Source organism: Cervus canadensis, chromosome X (assembly GCF_019320065.1).
Source record: "Cervus canadensis isolate Bull #8, Minnesota chromosome X, ASM1932006v1, whole genome shotgun sequence".
In the NCBI taxonomy this organism is placed as follows: Eukaryota; Metazoa; Chordata; class Mammalia; order Artiodactyla; family Cervidae; genus Cervus; species Cervus canadensis.
In genome coordinates, this window is record NC_057419.1 from 144,587,916 (window position 1) to 144,605,984 (window position 18,069).

The 18,069-nt window shown below is 50.3% G+C and overlaps 1 pseudogene; it reads right to left on the reverse strand.

Annotated features, from left to right (window-relative positions):
* LOC122435789 overlaps positions 1-11,035 on the reverse strand; it is a 31,867-nt pseudogene extending 20,832 nt beyond the window's left edge.
* Between the last annotated feature and the right edge of the window lie 7,034 nt (positions 11,036-18,069).

Below are 18,069 nucleotides of genomic sequence, written 5' to 3' on the forward strand. Positions count from 1 at the left end.
TATATGACCAAATGGCAGCCACAGTAGAAATTAGCATCATAAGGGTGATATTAAAACTCTGTATTTGGAAATTTAACAATGTACCATTAAAAATCACTCAAAATAAGACTAATATTTAGAACTGAACAATAATAAAAATGTTTTAAAACTCAGTGGCTCATAAACTCAGGTGAGACTTAAATACATCAGAAAACTGAGAAACTAGTGACTTAATTAAGTATCCAACATAATTATAAAAAGAACAAAATAATTTCAGTGGAAAAATGGGGGGAGGCAGAAATTAATGAAATAAAAACCAAATAAAAGACAGGAATTAAGAACCTCAAAAGATACATTTTAAAAAATGACATTAAAAAAATGGCATTCGACAAACCTTGGGAAAGACTAATCAAGGAAAAGAGAGAACACAAAGAACACTAAAGAACAGAAAGAGGGACAAAACTACATGGCAGAGATATGAAAATTAATTAAGACAATTTATGATTCATAATCTTAGAGTCTCTTCCTAACAATTCTTTGTGAGAGTTACTATTATACCCTCATTTTGCAAGCAAGGAAGTTAAAACTCAGAATGGACGTGTGGCTTGCGAAGAGGTCAGACTGGAATCCAGGTGGGGTCTGTCTTCCTCCCAAGGCAACACCCTTGACCACACCACATACCCTGGCCTGTCACTGCACCTTGGTGCTTACCCGAGGGATACAGGGCCTAAGGGTAGAAATCCACTGGGGTCTGAGCAGGCGAGTTCCGTGGGTCCATGTAGGAAGGCATCATCATCCGCCTGGGGTCAAAGCCCAGCGTCTGGGGTAGCGTGGGTAGAAGGTGTCATGCAGATAGATGATGGAGGGTACGCCAGCTGCCAGCGCTGCATCTTGTACAGCTGCTCCTGGCAGAGACAGATCTGGCTGCACAGGTGCTGCAGAGCAGACAGGCTGTGTGTGCACGCACACACAGTCTTCAAGGGAAAACCCACCCAGACAGAAGACCAGAGACGGGAGGCCCCAATGTATGCATGACCACGTTCAGGCCTGGGCCCTCTCCCAGGATGGATGAATGGTCATGCCATTGTCACACGGGACCCTGGGGCTCCCCGACTACACATGGCACCTTGGGTGCTCACACAAATCAAAGGTTCTCCTGGAGCTGACCTGTGACCAGCACACCTTCCAGAGCACCTCTCCCCGATGCCCCTCCCCACCCACAGCCCCCACTGCCTCTTCAATCCACTCTCCACACTCCAATGCCCCGACCATGGCTGGAGTCTTCCTGGGTTCTCCACAGCTCTCCATCTAACAGCTGGAATCCCACAGGGCTGCATGTGATCTACAGGGTTCTGCAGGTCCTGACCCATCTGCCTCTCCAGCATCACCTCCCATGACTGCCCTGGCCTCCAGTCCACATACCTGCCTGCCCAGCTGCTTCAGGCCTTGGAAACACACTGGGCCATCTCTTCCCTGGGCCCCAAACCCGCTCACCCACACCCATCCTTCAGGTTTCAGCTTAAAGAGCACTTCCTCTGGGAAGCCTGCCACAGGTTCCAAGGAAGATCAGGTCCCCTGTTCTCGGCTCTCACTGCATTGGTGTTTCTCTTGCGGTTGGCCTCCCTCCCTACATCAGGAGATCGTGTACCAAGTTCACTGCAGTCCATTCACCTCTACCACCAGACATGGTGCAGAAAAAGTTCATTGCATGAATGGATGAACATAACACATCAACAGAGTATTAAAACTCAAGGACCTAGACACAGTGAGGGTTCATTTCAGACCCTGCTCCACAACACCCTGGAGCTTCCATCACAAGCATATCCTGAACCAGCATCCTGGCTAGACACAGGTATAGTCAAACAAGCAGGACAGCTGACCCGGCACACCTATCCTACCAGCCTGCTGGCTCAACTCCAGCCTGGGCTGGGTTCCCTGGACGGCTTGCCGGTGCTCACAGCGCCTCTTAGGAGCGCTCGGCATTCAGTAAGTGGAGCTCTCCCGGGCTCTGCCCACAGCTCCTCCTCCTGGTTAGACCCCAGGGCTCCAGAGAAGCTGACCAGACAGTCTGTTTGCAAGACTCCCTCAGGCTACTCTGGCACGTTCAGACTTCCTCCTACTATTCAGGAAGGATTTACCTGTCACTGCCCATCCCTACCCTCCTAAGAATTCTTCCCTAGAGCAGCTGTTATGACTGTGTCCAGCTGGAGTGACTCCAGAGATCTCTCCAGTCGGCAGTAAATCTTCACCAAACCGAGGAGTAATTAATTGCATGCTGCCTGCTAACAGTACAAAATTACAACAGCACAGTGAATGTACCTAACTGTCTAGAACATAGGCCACATTGGGCTCCTGGAATGCTTCCTAGGAGCCCAAGAAAAATAGGGTCTGGGGAGAAGGTTGTAAAAGCAACTTTATAAAAATTCTGGGGAAAGGTGGAAACATTGATCTGTTTCCCCAGGGCACTCACATTTTGGAACATTTTTATTAGGTAGTTAAAAAACAGGAAAAAGGAGTCCAGAATGGCGGTAGCTAAAAGACAAGGAAGAGATAAGCCCGTGAAATAGAACAAAGGAAGGTCCGAGGACCAGAGAGAGGACCTCAGGTAGAACAAACAGCACTCCTGGCTTGCCCAGGCCCAGGGGGAGGAAAAACATAAAAAACGAGGAGCCAAAGGCTGGGGATCGCTCTCTCTCCCATGAGCTCTCTCTCTCTTTCTCTCTTTCTCTTCTCTTCACGTCTTTTGGCTCAGCATGCCCTCATGCCTCCAGGATGTACTTTCCTTTTATTTTCTAAATAAAACTGAGCTGTATCACTGACCTGTCCGAGAGCTATAACATGGTCTGTCCGAGAGCTGAGAGCTATAACACAGTCCGTCTGAGAGCTGTGACACGCCAAGGGCTTTAATGTCTATCACTTCAAATTTTTGTTGTGAGGAGACAGAACTCCCCTGACTTCCTTGCTGGCTCAGATGGGAAAGCATCTGCCTACAATGTGGGAGACCCGGGTTCAATCCCTGGGTTGGGAAAATCTCCTGGAGAAGGAAATGGCAACCCACTCCAGTATTCTTGCCTGGAAAATCCGATGGACAGAGGAACCTGGTAGGCTACAGTCCATGGGGTCGCAAAGAGTCAGACACGACTGAGTACTTTCTTTTCTGACAATTTTTTATTACTAACAATAATTTGCCAGACTTCCCCGGGGGTCCAGTGTTTAAGAATCCACCTTTCAATGCAGGGGATGTGGATTTGATTCCTGGTCAGGGAACTAAGATCCCACATGCCACAGGGCACCTAAGCCCATGCTCTGTGTAACCAGAGAAGCTGACGTGCCACCACGAAGACCCAGCACAGCCAAAACAAAGAGAGAGAGAGACTCAATATTTTAAAAACATTGAGGGAACACCAATAAAAACACTACCAGACTATTGATTAACTAGTCTACAGGCATGGCAGAATCCCTCACTGCCACACAGAGGGTCAGGGCTTCATTCCTTCTGCTTCACACTGACCTGTCCAAGGCCCCACACAGCTAGTAAGCAGCACCATTAGGATCAGAACCCAAAGCTGTTTGATGCGAAACCTACAACCTCCGCCCTTAACTCAAAGTCAACATGCCTCACTAGTGCTCTCTGCACAGCCTCCAGACCTCTTCCTCCTGGGGAGGTTCCAGGGTGGGGTCGCTGTCAGTGTGAAGAGTAGCCATAGTGTAAAACTCTGAATGAAAAAACCACTCAGACACCACCAACCATTCCTTTCAACACTAGACAACAGTGTCCATAAACTACCAACAAAGGTTTTCATCCAGAGGATGAATTACCTAGAGAAATGAAAGACCAGGGCTGGTCTCCAAGGCCCCCACTCTCCACTTCCCTGCTGGCAACTGAGGTATAGGAGGGTGGGTGTCGTTTGCTTAAATTGAAGGGGCCTGGGAGATGGAGGGGAGGGTCTGTTTACCATATGGCCTAAGCATCTCCTGTTTAGCTGCTGCTGCTGCTGCTGCTGGTACTGGAAGCTGGAGGGAGTGAATTCTTCTACTTGCTGAATCCCTGTGCAGGGGACCTAGCCTGCCTGGGCCCCTCCTCACTGCCGCCACTCTGAGACACTGCTAGAGGAGTTGTGGGGGTGTCTTCTGAAAAAGTGCTGGTGATCTCCTGGGCAGAGAAATCAGGGGAGCCTACATTGGCAGAGTGACCTGTTCTGGTTGAAGACTGCAGACACAGGAAAACCAGAAAACCAAGCAACTGCTAACCCATTAATTGATTTATGGAATCCAGAGCTGATTCCTTAAACATTTTTCCCAAGTTTCTTTATCTCATGAGATTGCCATTGCCTGGTCCCCAATGTCTTTTCCACTTTCTGTCTTTAGAGATCTACTGCTGACTTGAGATCATGCAAGATGTGTGCTTGCATAAGCTTGTACTGAGGGGGAGATTTTTTAAATAGCTGGGGAATGATGATGGTTAGAAAATCCACGGCCACCTCTCTGTGTCATGACACCAGCTGGTAAAGTCGGGGGACTTTCTGGGCCCTTCCTACAGCTCTGGCGAGGGAAATGCTCACTCCCGTGAGCCGAGCATGGATGGCTGGTGGAGCAGGTAGTGTCCTCCCATCCGGGCACCATGGCCACTTCCACTCAGACATTCAGCACTTCTGGCCTCTGGTCTCTCCACCTGCCTCGCATGGAGGAGGCTCTGGTCCCTAAGGTGTTGGGGTCAAAGCCCCAGAACTGAAGGACAGAGGCACAGACCTCAATGCATGGGGACTCTTCTGGAAGCCCTCAGACAGTCCCCTGTGCTCCTGGGCCAATGGAAGGTTTGCCAGACCCTTCAGAGAGCACAGAACACTGTGCTTTGGTGGCCATGCAGGTCAAAAGGATGAAAGCCCGAAATGAGAACCAGTTCTGAGTGGTCACAGCTGAGGTTTGCAGAAGACCAGGTGGGGCAGGGGGTCTCGCCACCTGCTGTGATGTCCAGCTACTTTGCACTCAGGCTGAGCCATGCAAGTTTCTTTCTATGTGCTCAAGCTTTATATAAGTAATTTTGTTTCATTGAAACATTTAACTGAGACTGGAAAATCATCCTTAAGGGAACATAAAGCTGAAGGAGGAATTGAAAACTATGTAAAAGACACCTTTCAGGCTGCTGAGGACATGGCCTTCTGGGGTAAAGGGCCTTTATTGATTCTGACTCTGATGTTGTAGCAACAGGGAAAAGGAACTCGTTACTCCCACACTGCGATCTCCCAAGCAGAGGATGTTAAAACAGATGAGGCTCAGGCAGAGATGCAGAGTGTGTGTGAGAGAGGAGAGTTCAGTTCAGTCGCACAGTCGTGTCTGACTCTTTGAGATCCCATGAACCACAGCATGCCAGGCCTCCCTGTCCATCACCAACTTCCGGAGTTTACTCAGACTCATGTCCATTGAGTCGGTGATGCCATCCAACCATCTCACCCTCTTTCGGCCCCTTTTCCTCCTGCCCTAAATCTTTCCCAGCATCAGGGTCTTTTCAAATGAGTCAGCTCTTTGCATTAGGTGGCCAAAGTATTGGAGTTTCAGCTTCAACATCAGTCCTTCCAATGAAAACCCAGGACTGATCTTCTTTAGGATGGACTGGATGGATTTCCTTGCAGTCCAAGGGACTCGCAAGAGTCTTCTCCAACACCACAGTTCAAAAGCATCAATTCTTTGTTGCTAAGCTTTCTTTATAGTCCAACTCTCACATCCATACATGGCTACTGGAAAAACCATAGCCTTGACTAGACGGACCTTTGTGGACAAAGTAATGTCTCTGCCTTTTAATATGCTGTCTAGGTTGATCATAAGTTTCCTTCCAAGGACTAAGTGTCTTTTAGTTTCATGGCTGCAGTCACCATCTGCAGTGACTTTGGAGCCCAAAAAAATAAAGTCAGCCACTGTTTCCACTGTTTCCCCATCTATTTCCCATGAAGTGATGGGACCAGATGCCATGGTCTTTGTTTTCCGAATGTTGAGCTTTAAGTCAACTTTTTCACTCTCTTTCACTTTCATCAAGAGGTTCTTCAGTTCTTCTTCACTTTCTGCCATAAGGGTGGTGTCGTCTGCATATCTGAGGTTATTGATGTTTCTCCCAGCAATCTTGATTCCAGCTTGTGCTTCTTCCAGCCCAGCATTTCTCATGATGTAATCTGCATATAAGTTAAATAAGCAGGGTGACAATATACAGCCTTGATGTACTCCTTTTCCTATTTGGAACCAGTCTGTTGTTCCATGTCCAGTTCTAACTGTTGCTTCCTGACCTGCATACAGGTTTTTCAAGAGGCAGATCAGGTGGTCTGGTACTCCCATCTCTTTCAAAATTTTCAAAGTTTGTTGTGATCCACACAGTCAAAGGCTTTGACATAGTCAATAAAGCAGAAATAGATGTTTTTCTGGAACTCTCTTTCTTTTTTGATGATCCAGCGGATGTTGGTAATTTGATCTCTGGTTCCTCTGCCTTTTCTAAAACCAGCTTGAACATCTGGAAGTTCATGGTTCATGTATTGCTGAAGCCTGGCTTGGAGAATTTTGAGCATTACTTAACTAGTGTCTGAGATGAGTGCAATTGTGTGGTAGTTGGAGCATTCTTTGGCATTGCCTTTCTTAGGGACTGGAATGAAAACTGACATTTTCCAGTCCTGTGGCCACTGCTGAGTTTTCCGAATTTGCTGACATATTGAGTGCAGCTCTTTCACAGCATCATCTTTTAGGATTTGAAATAGCTCAACTGGAATTCCATCACCTCTACTAGCTTTGTTTGTACTGATGCTTCCTAAGGCCCACTTGACTTCACATTCCAGGATGTCTGACTCTAGGTGAGTGATCACACCATCATGATTTTCTGAGAGGAGAGAGACAGAGACAAAGAGAAAATCTCAGAGATAGATAAAATGAAGCAGAGACAGAGACTTTCAGTTCAGTTCAGTTGCTCAGTCGTGTCCAACTCTGCAACCCCATGGACTGCAGCACTCCAGGCTTCCCTGTCCATCACCAATTCCCAGAGCTTGTTCAAACTCATAAGAGAGAGAGACTTTACTAAAAGAAAAAAAGAAGAGGTTTAACAAAAGTTGCAGGACTTCCCTTGCCCTCAGTGTGTCTGGCTCCTTTCGGCATGGCTGGAGTCCTGAAACACTGCCCTTCGTGTGAGGCAGTGACAAGGGGAGCCTCTGGGGTGCTTTTATGGGACAGACGGGTTTGCAGGTTGTCATCGCAGGGCCATCAGGAGCCTTGGGCGTCCACCCCACAGGAGCAGCTTCTTGACAGTTTCCTCCTCAAAAGTCTCCAGCCATTGGAAATGCATTTGTTGTCTTTTTCCCCTGGAATGAGAAAAGGAAGACGGGAGAATTGAGGCAATCTATCAGTGTTTGAAGAAGCTGCAAATTAGCAGCCAGCAAGGTTATAACGAACATCTGAGCGATCGTGACCTTGGAATAAAAATCAAACCCAGACTCCTGCCTGTCTCAGAGGTTAAGTATGTGGTGAGGGTGAGGGCGTTGAGCGGGGCGGGGCGGGGGTGGGGGGGGGGGTGTTGGACGCTGCCCCCTGGTGGCCAGCGCAGGCACGTCGGTTCCGCTGTCCTTGGGCTCCAGTGCTGAATTGTGGGAGTTGTCAGACCACCGGGATGGTGGTGAGGCGTGTGCAGTGAGTAATATGCAAGTCACACGGCGCTGATTAGCCAGGGAGGCTGTGGGCAGCAAGGGAAAAGCTCCTTCTGCCTCCCGGCTTGACGTTCACCGATTTCTTCTTTAACTCCCTATTTAATTCTTTCAGCACCTCGGATTAAACATTTAATGGCAGGAAAAAGGCTGCTGATGCAGGCGGGAATAAATAAGATGGCCTGTATTTAGAACGAGAACGTTTATTTCTGAGTGCAGATCTATCAGGCATGTTACTTATGTCTTGCAGTTTTCCAGACCCTTTTGATTTTTCCCAGTCGACACAGCAGTGAGGGTGCAAGTGGCAGACACTTATTAACAGTGAGAACACATGGGGGCTGTGTTTTAGGAGTCATCCCAAACCCTTTCCTAACTGCCTGCACTGTTTTGATCTGCTTCTTGTCATTTAATCCAGAGGTGACAGTTGTAATGCTGACGTGACCCAGGCAGATGGAGCCTTCAAGGCAGAGACAGCTCGAGCTGCTGGATAGTGTGGGGTGGACAGGAGAGATGGGCCGGAGGCTCAGCCCCTGGTTAGCCAGGCGCCTGTGGCGTTGGGACGAGCTGTGGACCAGGAATCAGGACCAGAGCCAGCACCACCCTCTGCCCTTCTGTGAGCCTTCAAAACAGCTCAGTCTCCTTCTCATGGCAGTGCCCACTCCACACACTCCAAGACCAGAATCCACTCAAGGCTCTGGCAGGCCCTTTGGGTGAGCCGCCCCTGCCTGTGGGTCTTAGCTTTCTCCTCCGTGAAGTGGAGTCACAGAAGCATGGTTGCAAGCTTGGCAGTAGGGTGGTCACAGTGAGCGTTAGGTTCCTGGTAGGACAGACAACATACCTGCCCTGCCCATCCCACCAGGTATGGCTCAGCACACACAGGCCCATTAGTCCCAGAGCCCGGGTTCTGGCTGGTTGTGAATGTAGTCCTTTGTGCAGCATTCATCAAGGCAAGAAGCCACAGCTGGACTGGGAGAAGATGAGCTCAGACTCACATAAGCACGGCCGTGAGACACAGGGAACGTTAGGTGGGTTGGAACCTGTGGAAGACCAGAGCAATGTGTGGAGCTAGGACCTGCTCTTCATGGGAAGGCACTCCCCTCCAGGTTCCAAGGGCACAATGTGGGAAAGGCACCTGAAGGCAATCCACTCTGTAGGGTTGGGAAGCCTGAGGCCCTGTCTCTCAACTGGGAGAGAAGCCCCCAGGAGAAAGGGGAGCCTCGTGTGTGCAGTAAGGACGCAGCCCCAATGGATTCTGCCTTCTCTTCAAGTCATTTGACAGCCTGTCCAGTTGGGGGCTTTTTGACAAAAATCTCTCCTGTGTGAGATCCTCCCAACCCCAGAAGTACTAGCACACTCTTCTCAGGCTTCTGGAAACTTCTCCGCATGGTCATTTTATTCCCAGAGAGACTGGCAGTCCCTTGCTTTGGACCACACTTGGCCAAAGAGGATTAGAGAAAACAGAGCAGAATTCACTTGGTTTTTGATTTCCGTATGCTGTTTGGATTTTGGCAAAGGGAGAATTAACTCATGGTGACTTGTTTTTCACTCTAAAGAGAAGTTGACATTTTTTGCCAGGTACTGAACAAGTTTGAGAAGATTCATTCGAAGAACTTCTGACCCTACAAAACAGGACTAGAATATACCATATCTCAGAAGTGTGCTCCATTGGAGGATGGGGTGTCCCTTGGGAGCGCTTCTCTGACTCAGGGGGAAGCGCCTGGTCACTGGAGTTCTGTCTCCTGCCCCCGATTATTCCCAGGGCCCATGGGACCTCGCACTTCCTGCTGCATTTAGAGCTATGCAGGAGATTAGCCAGGGATGAGCATGCTGGAAGAAGGCAATGGGCAGGGTACCCTGGAGCCATCACCACCTCACCCGGAGCAGGTGCTTATTATTGTCCGCATCACCCGCCTGGCCCAGGGGCCCAGGGGAGGCAGATGCTGACCTCAGCCCACGGAAGAGCTGCTCTTTAATTGGCCTTGAGTCACTTCATCTCCATTTGCCTTCAGGGGCTGTCTGCCTTACATCATGGATATTTGCATTCCACTCCATCAGTTGGCCCTAAAATCACAGGCTCTCCAAAGGCTGCAGACCTGCAGTTGTCGAGGAGGAGCCAACCATCCAGTGAGACGGGTGTTGTAGGAAGACTGCCTCCCCCAGTTAGCTGCTACACGAGCTGGAGCAAATTATCCCCATGCAGGAGCCTCAGCCGCCTCCTCTGGGAGGTAACTGCAGCAAAGATCAGGGTAAGCATGCAGCGCCAGCTCCCAGGCACAGATCAGGCTCTGACTAAGGCATGGCTGTTGGTACTTGTCCCCTGGCTCCCAGAAAACACCATACCTGTAACAAAGACAAGGGTTTCCATTTCACCTCTCTGACACCGGGTGTTCGAGACCCTCCTGGAAGCAGGCTTGTTTGCATGGCCACCATGGAAGGGGCCAGGATGCTCAAGGCCCAGGGGTGGGGGACAGGGGGCAGCTGTCACCCTGGTGATGTCTGCACACCCTGTAGGGCATCGTCATGGCTGCAGACAGTGCTTGGCTCTGGTCGGTGCTGCCTGACACCCCTCATCATCAGTCCAGTGTCACGATGAGTGTGACCTGGCAGGGGGCCCTCAGCTGATGGTCGTTTGCTGACTTAAGGGGTCTTCTGTGAAGGGAGGCACCTGGAACCCAAAGCCCCCTCCTTCCACTTTCTGGAGGTGTCAGCAGGTGTGAAAAGCCATGGAAATGGGTCCTGGGGGAGCCTGTGAATCAAATGAAGCGCAGGCAGTTTGGAGTCCCACAGGGCAGGCACAGCCCAGAGCCCCCTCCTCATCTCCTCAGTGTCCCCTCCTGTCCCTGCCCACACCATGCTTCTTGTGACCAGGGCCTGGAGAAGACTGTCCCCAACATTCTCAACAGTGAGCGTCCCCTGGAGCCACTGTGCCTGGGGGCGCGGAGGGACCCCAGGCTGGGTCACACTCTCCCTCCTCATGTGGCTCACAGTAGGCCCACGCTGAGCTCTCCAGTCTCCCAGGTGAGGAGTGGGGAGCAGGACCTGAAGGGCTTGGTCCAGGCCTGCTGGCCAGTGCCCTGGGTGGATGGACCCATTTCCATGACTCCCAGCCTCAGGATGGCTCTGAGCAGCTTCAGGTCAAGGCCAAACGTGGTCCTGGGACATCCTGTGGGTGAGATAGGGTCGGGACAGGGGCGGGCTTGCACTGTGGCTCTGCCATCTCCTGTCCATCCTGAAGGCATTGCCATGGCACCTGCAACTGGACCCATGGTGACCGTCCCTGTGATGACTATACCCGTGGTGACAGTACCTGTGATGTCTGTATCCACAGTGACCCTACCTGTGATGACTGTACCCGTGGTAACCTTGCCTGTGATATCTGTACCCATGGTGGCCCTACCTGTGATATCTATAGCCACAGTGACCATACCTGTGATGTCTGTTCCCGTGGTTACCCTACCTGTGATGTTTGTAGCCATAGTGACCATACCTGTGATGTGTGTACTCATGGTGACCCTACCTGTGATGTCTGTACCTGTGATGACCCTACCTGTGATGTCTGTACCCATGGTGACCCTACCTGTGATATCTGTACCTGTACTGACCCTACCTGGGATGTTTGTACCCATGGTGAGCCTACCTGTGATGTCTATAGCCATGGTGATTGTAACTGTGATATCTATAGCCATGGTGACCAGGATTCTCCTCCCCTCAATCACACTGAACCCCTGAGCTATGTCTCCAGAGTCAGGATCTATTTGTACAAGTCAAAAGGCAGACTCTTGTTCTTTGAATAGTAGAACCAAGAATATTTAATAATTCGATGCAGTTGGGTATAGAAATTGTTCTGAGTGCTGTTTATAATTCAGTTAATTAACCTTCCTCTTCAAAAAGAAATACAAAAATTTGAGATCTAATTTCTCAATACACATTGTTTTTGGTATCCATTATTTTTAAAATATTTTTCAACTGATATTAAGAAATAATTATGCAAACTATCTCAGGCTGATTACGGTGACTGTAGCTCTGTTCAGATTTTCTTTGAAAATATGTATTATAATGAGCTTTTGTGCAATGCATCCTACAAGAAAACATTCCTGTCATCTAATTTTAAAGCTAAAGCCAGTGTATAGAAGAAATGTTACATATAATTTTAAGGCAATCATTTTGCTTTGTGATGAAAAATTCTAACTTTCAGAAGAGGACACAATAGAGTCAGCAATTTTAAGAAACCCTTCATAAATAAAAACAGTTTTGGTTGTAGTGGTTGGTAGCTAAGTCACTGTCCAACTAAAATTCCAATTTCAGAATCTCAATCATTTTTAACTTCCTTGTGAATATTATTAACAAGATGATCAGGATTCAGCAAAATATCAGGAAGAAAAATAAAACTGTCTTAAAAAGCTAAAAATCATTGTAGAGTGATAAATTCTACCTCAACCAATCACTATTATAGATTATAAAGTTAATATCAAAGAGTATTAGGGCTGAACATTCTCTTTTAAATGGAACAGTTTTAGGAGCTGAATTTAAAACCATTTTTGGTCAGCGCCAGGGCACAGATGGCAGACTGTCTGCAGGGCTACCTGCCTGCCTGGCAGGTGGAGTAGCACCGGGTCGGGGGAGGTCTGAGGTCTGCCCGAAGTCCCCACTGGTCCAGCTCATTCATTTCATCTTCAGTGGCTCAGACAGCGTCCGAAATGTCTGACTCTTTGCGACCCCATAGATTGTAGCCCACCAGCCTCCTCTGTCTACAGGATTTTCCGGGAAAGAATACTGGAGTGGGTTGCCATTTCCTCCTCCAGGGGATCTTCCCAACCCAGGGATCTAACTCGAGTCCCTTGCGTCTCCGGCATTGGCAGGTGGGTTCTTTACCACTGGCACCACCTGGGAAGCCTGATCAGTGGTTCAGACACCATCCAAAACCACAGGTGGTGGAGAGATGGAGCAGAAGGAGATAGAAAGGTGCCAGAGAAGATGTCGTGCCATCTCTCTCAGTGCTTACCACAGACATGCTCTTCTCAGGGCCTTGTTCTGTGATGTGGGCCAGTTACTTACACTTTTATCTCTTTAATTTCCTTAAGAGAAAAGTAAAGATAGTAATACCTGCTTGGAGTGGTTGTTTGGAGGAGTAAATGAACACTTACTGAAACACACACATGCACACATGCACACATGCACTCGCATAGACACATGCAGGCACACATACACACATGCACAAACGTGTGCACATATGCACACACACATGCTTGCACGCACACAATACACACATGCACACGCACACACACATGCACACACATGTGAACGTAGGGCCTATACATTTTGATGGGAAGAAGGAAACAAGGATGATTGACCCAGGCTGGGGGTTAAGGGTCACAATGAAGTGCTTTCTGTGTCCGGGCTGCCAGATGAGGTAACCTCTCCTTTCTTCTCCATTTTGCCTGGATCAGCCCTGCCTTCCTTGCTTACTATCCTCGCCAAGATCTTGTTAATTACAAAAAAAGAGAAGTGGGGAGGACTTGCAAGGGGAGTGGTCTGAGGGTTGTTCTGTGGCAGGCAGGGTCAGTTTTGCAGGCGCTTTGTAAAATGAACACTGGAAAAGCAGCCACCCTTCTTGCCCTGAGTGTCCAGTGTGTCTGCTGTGCTTGCTGTTCCCAGTGGGGCAGAGACAATCTGCCAGGGCCTCCGGGATGCATGAGCTGTTTGCTTTTTCTGTCCTCCAGTTACCAGGAGCAACAGCAAGGGTGTTTGATAGTGAGGGTTCCCTGATGACTTAGTGGTTCTGCCCCCAGGTGCCCAGGCTTGCCAGGCACGAGGCCATACCACAGTGGCCCACGGTTGGTGGCCACATCAGTCTGGTCCAAGCTCATCTTCCATCTGAGCCTCTTCTGCTCCTTCAGTGGTGGTTCCCTGACTCCAACGGCCCAGGCGGACAAGTGTTCAGTGATCATAATAGATGTTGTGGCTAGTGCATTTATGTATAAGAACTAATATCACTCTCACAACAACCCATGAGGTAGAGATGGGTTTTACAGATGAGAAAGCTGAGGCAGGGACTTCCCTGAGGTCACACAGTTGGTGACTGGCCCTGGAGAGTCTGGCTCAGGGATCCCTCCCCCTGAACATCACACGTCTGTAGGGCGGGATGTGTGCTGTGCACATGACTCCCTCCAGGTCGCTCTCCAGGATGCCATCTAGGGTGGGCAGGGTCGCTCTCTCATCCCCACCTCCATCCGGTGGTCAGTCCTGTGTGATAACTGACTCAGCCCACCTGCTGTGCTTTCAACATCATAGCAGAGAACGAGGTCTGGCACCTCAGGCAGCCCCGTCCTCCCCACCCACCTCTGGTCCCACCAAGGATTGGAGGCAGCCTTTCCCCATCCATGAACCCCAGCGACAGGGAAGGTGACCACCCTGCTGGGATGCCCCTGGTGTCAGCAGAAGGCCCTGCCTAGTCCACACAGGCTCCCCTTTCTCTCCTGCATCCCCGCCCTCCACACCCAAAGACAGTGCACAGCTAACACTGGACTGACAGGCCTTTGTTTCTTGGGATCTTGAATGATTTTTTTTTTTTTTTTGGTAGCACAGAGTCCTCATTGCTGCTCTGCACAGGCTCCTCTCAAGTCGCAGTGCTCCAGCTTCTCGAGTTGCAGACCATGGGCTCTTGGGCATGTGGACTTCAGTAGTTGTGGCTCACAGACTCCAGAATGTAGGCTAGCTAGTTTCAGTGCATGACTCAGTTGCTCTGTTGGAATGTGGAATATTCCTGAACCAGGGGTCAAACCCATGTCCCCTGCACTGGCATGCAGATTCTTAACCACTGGACCACCAGGGAAGTCCCTTGAATGATTTTTAAATGCAGGCCAAGATCCTGCAGCAAGAGCCTCTCCTTCCCTTGGCCGCCTGCCCTGAAGCTGAGGGAGACCAGACGCTTGTGTTCAGGGCATGTTTTTCCTGGTCCCTGGTGTGGTATCCCCTCTTGCGTGAGATCCTCAAGGCAAAAGCCAACTTCCCAAGCCTCTTCTGCCCCCAGAGCATGCACCCCAGTGCCTGAGTAGCTGGTGCTCAGGGTGGTCTCCGGGGAAAGGTCCTGGGCACACAAGCGGGAATGTCAACCTTGAACAAGGGTCCGTGACCCCACTCGCTGACGCCAGCACATTGGGAGCTGTGGAGTTCACTGGAGGCCATGTGTCATTTGAAGGCCGCCTCCAAGTCCTCCAGGTCCTCTGCGGGCGGATCAGCAGGAAGGTCAGGAAATGCTCAGAGAGGCCGGGAGCCCAGGAGGAATGGCCTGAACACTTGTCCTCCCCGGTCACCTGCTGTGCTCTCTGCCTCCTGCCACCTCCTGAGTGTGCCCACTGTGGCTAGGCTGGTCCAAATTCACCGTTTTCTGGTGGATACAGCTGTGGCAACCCTCTGCTTGCAGCTGGCGGGTACTTTGCCAGGAACTCAGGAAACAGGACGGTGTTGGCTATGGTGGTGGATGTCCTAGAACCTGCTCAAAGCAAGCTGGTCCACATCTAACTCAGGGAGTGGAAACAGACTATGGTGCAACGTCAAGGTGTCTGTGAACCCACGCTCACGACTCATCATACATGGGGCCAAATAAACAATGTGTCAATGTACACTTAATGTTGGTGCAGTCTGTGCAGATGTTATTGTGATTAATGAAACACGAATTATTTTAGAAGTCATGTTAGCCGCTCAGTAGTGTCTGACTGCATTCCATGGACTGTAGCCCACCAGGCTCCTCTGTCCATGGGGTTCTTCAGGCCAGAATACTGGAGTGGGTTGCTGTTCCCTCTTCCAGTGGATCTTCTCAACCCCAGGATCAAACCCTGGTCTCCCGCATTACAGGCAGATTCTTTACTGTCTATGCCAAAACCCATGGACTATTTCAAGCTAAATTAAAATGTGGTGTCCGCAGTGTTTTCTTTTAAGAAGTGGTGCTTGTACCCAAAAAGGCTGAGAAAAAGTGATGTCAGCACCCCCTGGTTTCACAGGTGAGGAGAAGCCCCAACGGGAGTGGGGGGTACCAGAGCTGGGTCAAGGTCTCCCCAAGGTAGCTCATGGCCTGTTTTCCTGGGGGATGCTATTTTTGTGTAGGCTTTTCTGCAAAAGTCACTTTTCTTTCTACTAGGACATGTCTTAATTTTTGTGGGGCTTTGTGGGGCCTAACGCTTATGTGATTTGAGGGACTCCCTTTGGAAATAAAGACTCCGATACTGAATGTAAGACTTGGCCTCAGGAGGGGCCCTGGGATCCTCTCCTCTTCAGGCCTCCATCACCCACGGACTCATCTTCCCATGAGTTCTCCAGCAGTAGCCTCCTCCCCACAGAAAGTATAGCCTCCAGCTCAGGGCTCCCTTGTCTTGGCGTGTGTTTCATCATCACTCAATGATCTTCCTGACGAGGACCCACTTGTGTCTTTAAGTCTCATCATCAGGGATGGAGAGCAAGGGTGGGATGAGGAGTGGGAGTCGGGGAGGGTTTTCTCCTACAAATGAGGCCCACGGCTTGCAGGCTGGGACCTCTGACCCCAGGGCTGGGCACAGGACAGTGCAGAGACCAGAGACTGGCTGGCCCTGCTCGCCACCTCCCCCAGACCTCTGGAAGTCCAGCTCTTAGCAGCATCTCCTGCCTTCCTAACTCGTTTGAGTCCTGGCAAGGACTCCCTACTTCAAAACTGAACTTGGATCCAGATTATTGGCACTGATCTCAAGTGCTTCCCCAGGGAGAAAGTGTGTCAGAAAGTGTGGTTCCTGTTCTCGAGCTGTCGTGGGACCATGAGCCCAGAGCTTTGGAACTCACAGATGCAGAAGACCTCCTCTGAGCCTCCTGCTTTAAGCAATGGTTGAACAACTTCTGCGACAATTCTGCACTCAGGAATATCTTATCTTATGCCTTTGGAAGCTGTCTGTGACATCACACTGTGTCTCTAAGAAAACAGAAGCTGCCCCCAAAATACCACATTCCCAGGGAGTCCACGGTGTGGCCGGCCCACCCCGGCACTGAGCTAGAGCCTCAGACACCTGGAAGTCAGTGCTGTGTAGAAATGGCAGATGACTGGGTTGAAAGCAGGAGGACAAGGATTATTAATCTGGCCGGGCCAGCTTCAGGCTGTCTGTTACCCCTGGCTGTCCAGAAATGCAGAGATGAGGTGAGCTGCACAGCTCTTAGATGTGTGTGTGCCTGGTCTGGTTTATAGTCGAGGCTTCCCTGATAGCTCAGTCAGTAAAGAACCCACCTACAATGCTGGAGAGCCTGGTTTGATTCCTGGATTGGGAAGATCCACTGGAGAAGGGATAGGCTACCCACTCCAGCATCCTTGGCTTCCCTTGTGGTTCAGATGGTAAAGAATCCGCCCACAGTGAGGGAGACCTGAGTTCGATCCCTGGGTTGGAAAGATCTCCTGGAGAAGGGAAAGGCTACCCACTCCAGTATTCTAGCCTGGAGAATTCCATGGACTGTATAGTCCATGAAGTCCCAAAGAGCTGGACACGACTGAGCAACTTTCGCTTCACTTTTGCCTCATGCCCCTGATACTGAGTGAGGGTATCAGGCTGCCAGAACCAGCCCTGCAGGAGCCCGTGCAGTGGAAGATTCCTGGGAGGACATGGCAGCAGGTTTGCCAAGCATGCTGAAGGCTCTCATTTCCCTTCCACTTTGTGCCTTCAGGCCCCTTGGGTGATGTCTCATGTCTGCCTCAGGGGTTCTTTTCAGCCAGACTCAGTTGCTTGCGGCCTGTCGGCCTGGGGAAGACCAGCTGCAACATCAGGGAGGCAGCAGGACTGCCTCAGTTCCTGGCCTCTGGGTACCCACCAGGACCCTACCCACTGCCCTCTGCCCACAACCATCCACATCCGCATGACCCTCTATCATCCCTGTGGATCCTCACCACCCGGCATTCACACCTGGTGCAGACCCTGCTCCCGGGGGATGGCAGGTCTGGTCTCCACTCGCATGTAGAAATAAACATCTCTCTTCCCTCTTAAAGCACTGTCAGAAGACAGGTGGGGGAGTGTCCTTTTCTGGGTGTGGGTCTTTTGCAGACATCCAAATTGGCTGGTGCTCTGTCTTCTTCTTGGGAGTGATGTTGACCTACAGCTCAGACCCAGTGGGCTTGTCTGACGTTTTCCTGAAGAACTTTGTGACTTCTCTGGACCTCCTAGGTCCATCCTGTGGCGTTTGTCACCTGCGTGGTCCATGGTGTCACCTTGTGTCTCCAGCCAGCAGAACAGAAAGGAGGTGGCCACACCACGTGCCATCAGTGGTTAAAGAACCCACCTGCCAATGCAGATACATGATTTCAATCCCTGAGTAGGAAAGATCTCCTGAAGGAGGGCTAGGCATCCCACAACAGTATTCTTGCCTGGGAAATGCCATGGACAGAGGAGCCTGGTGGGCTGTGGTCCAGAGGGTT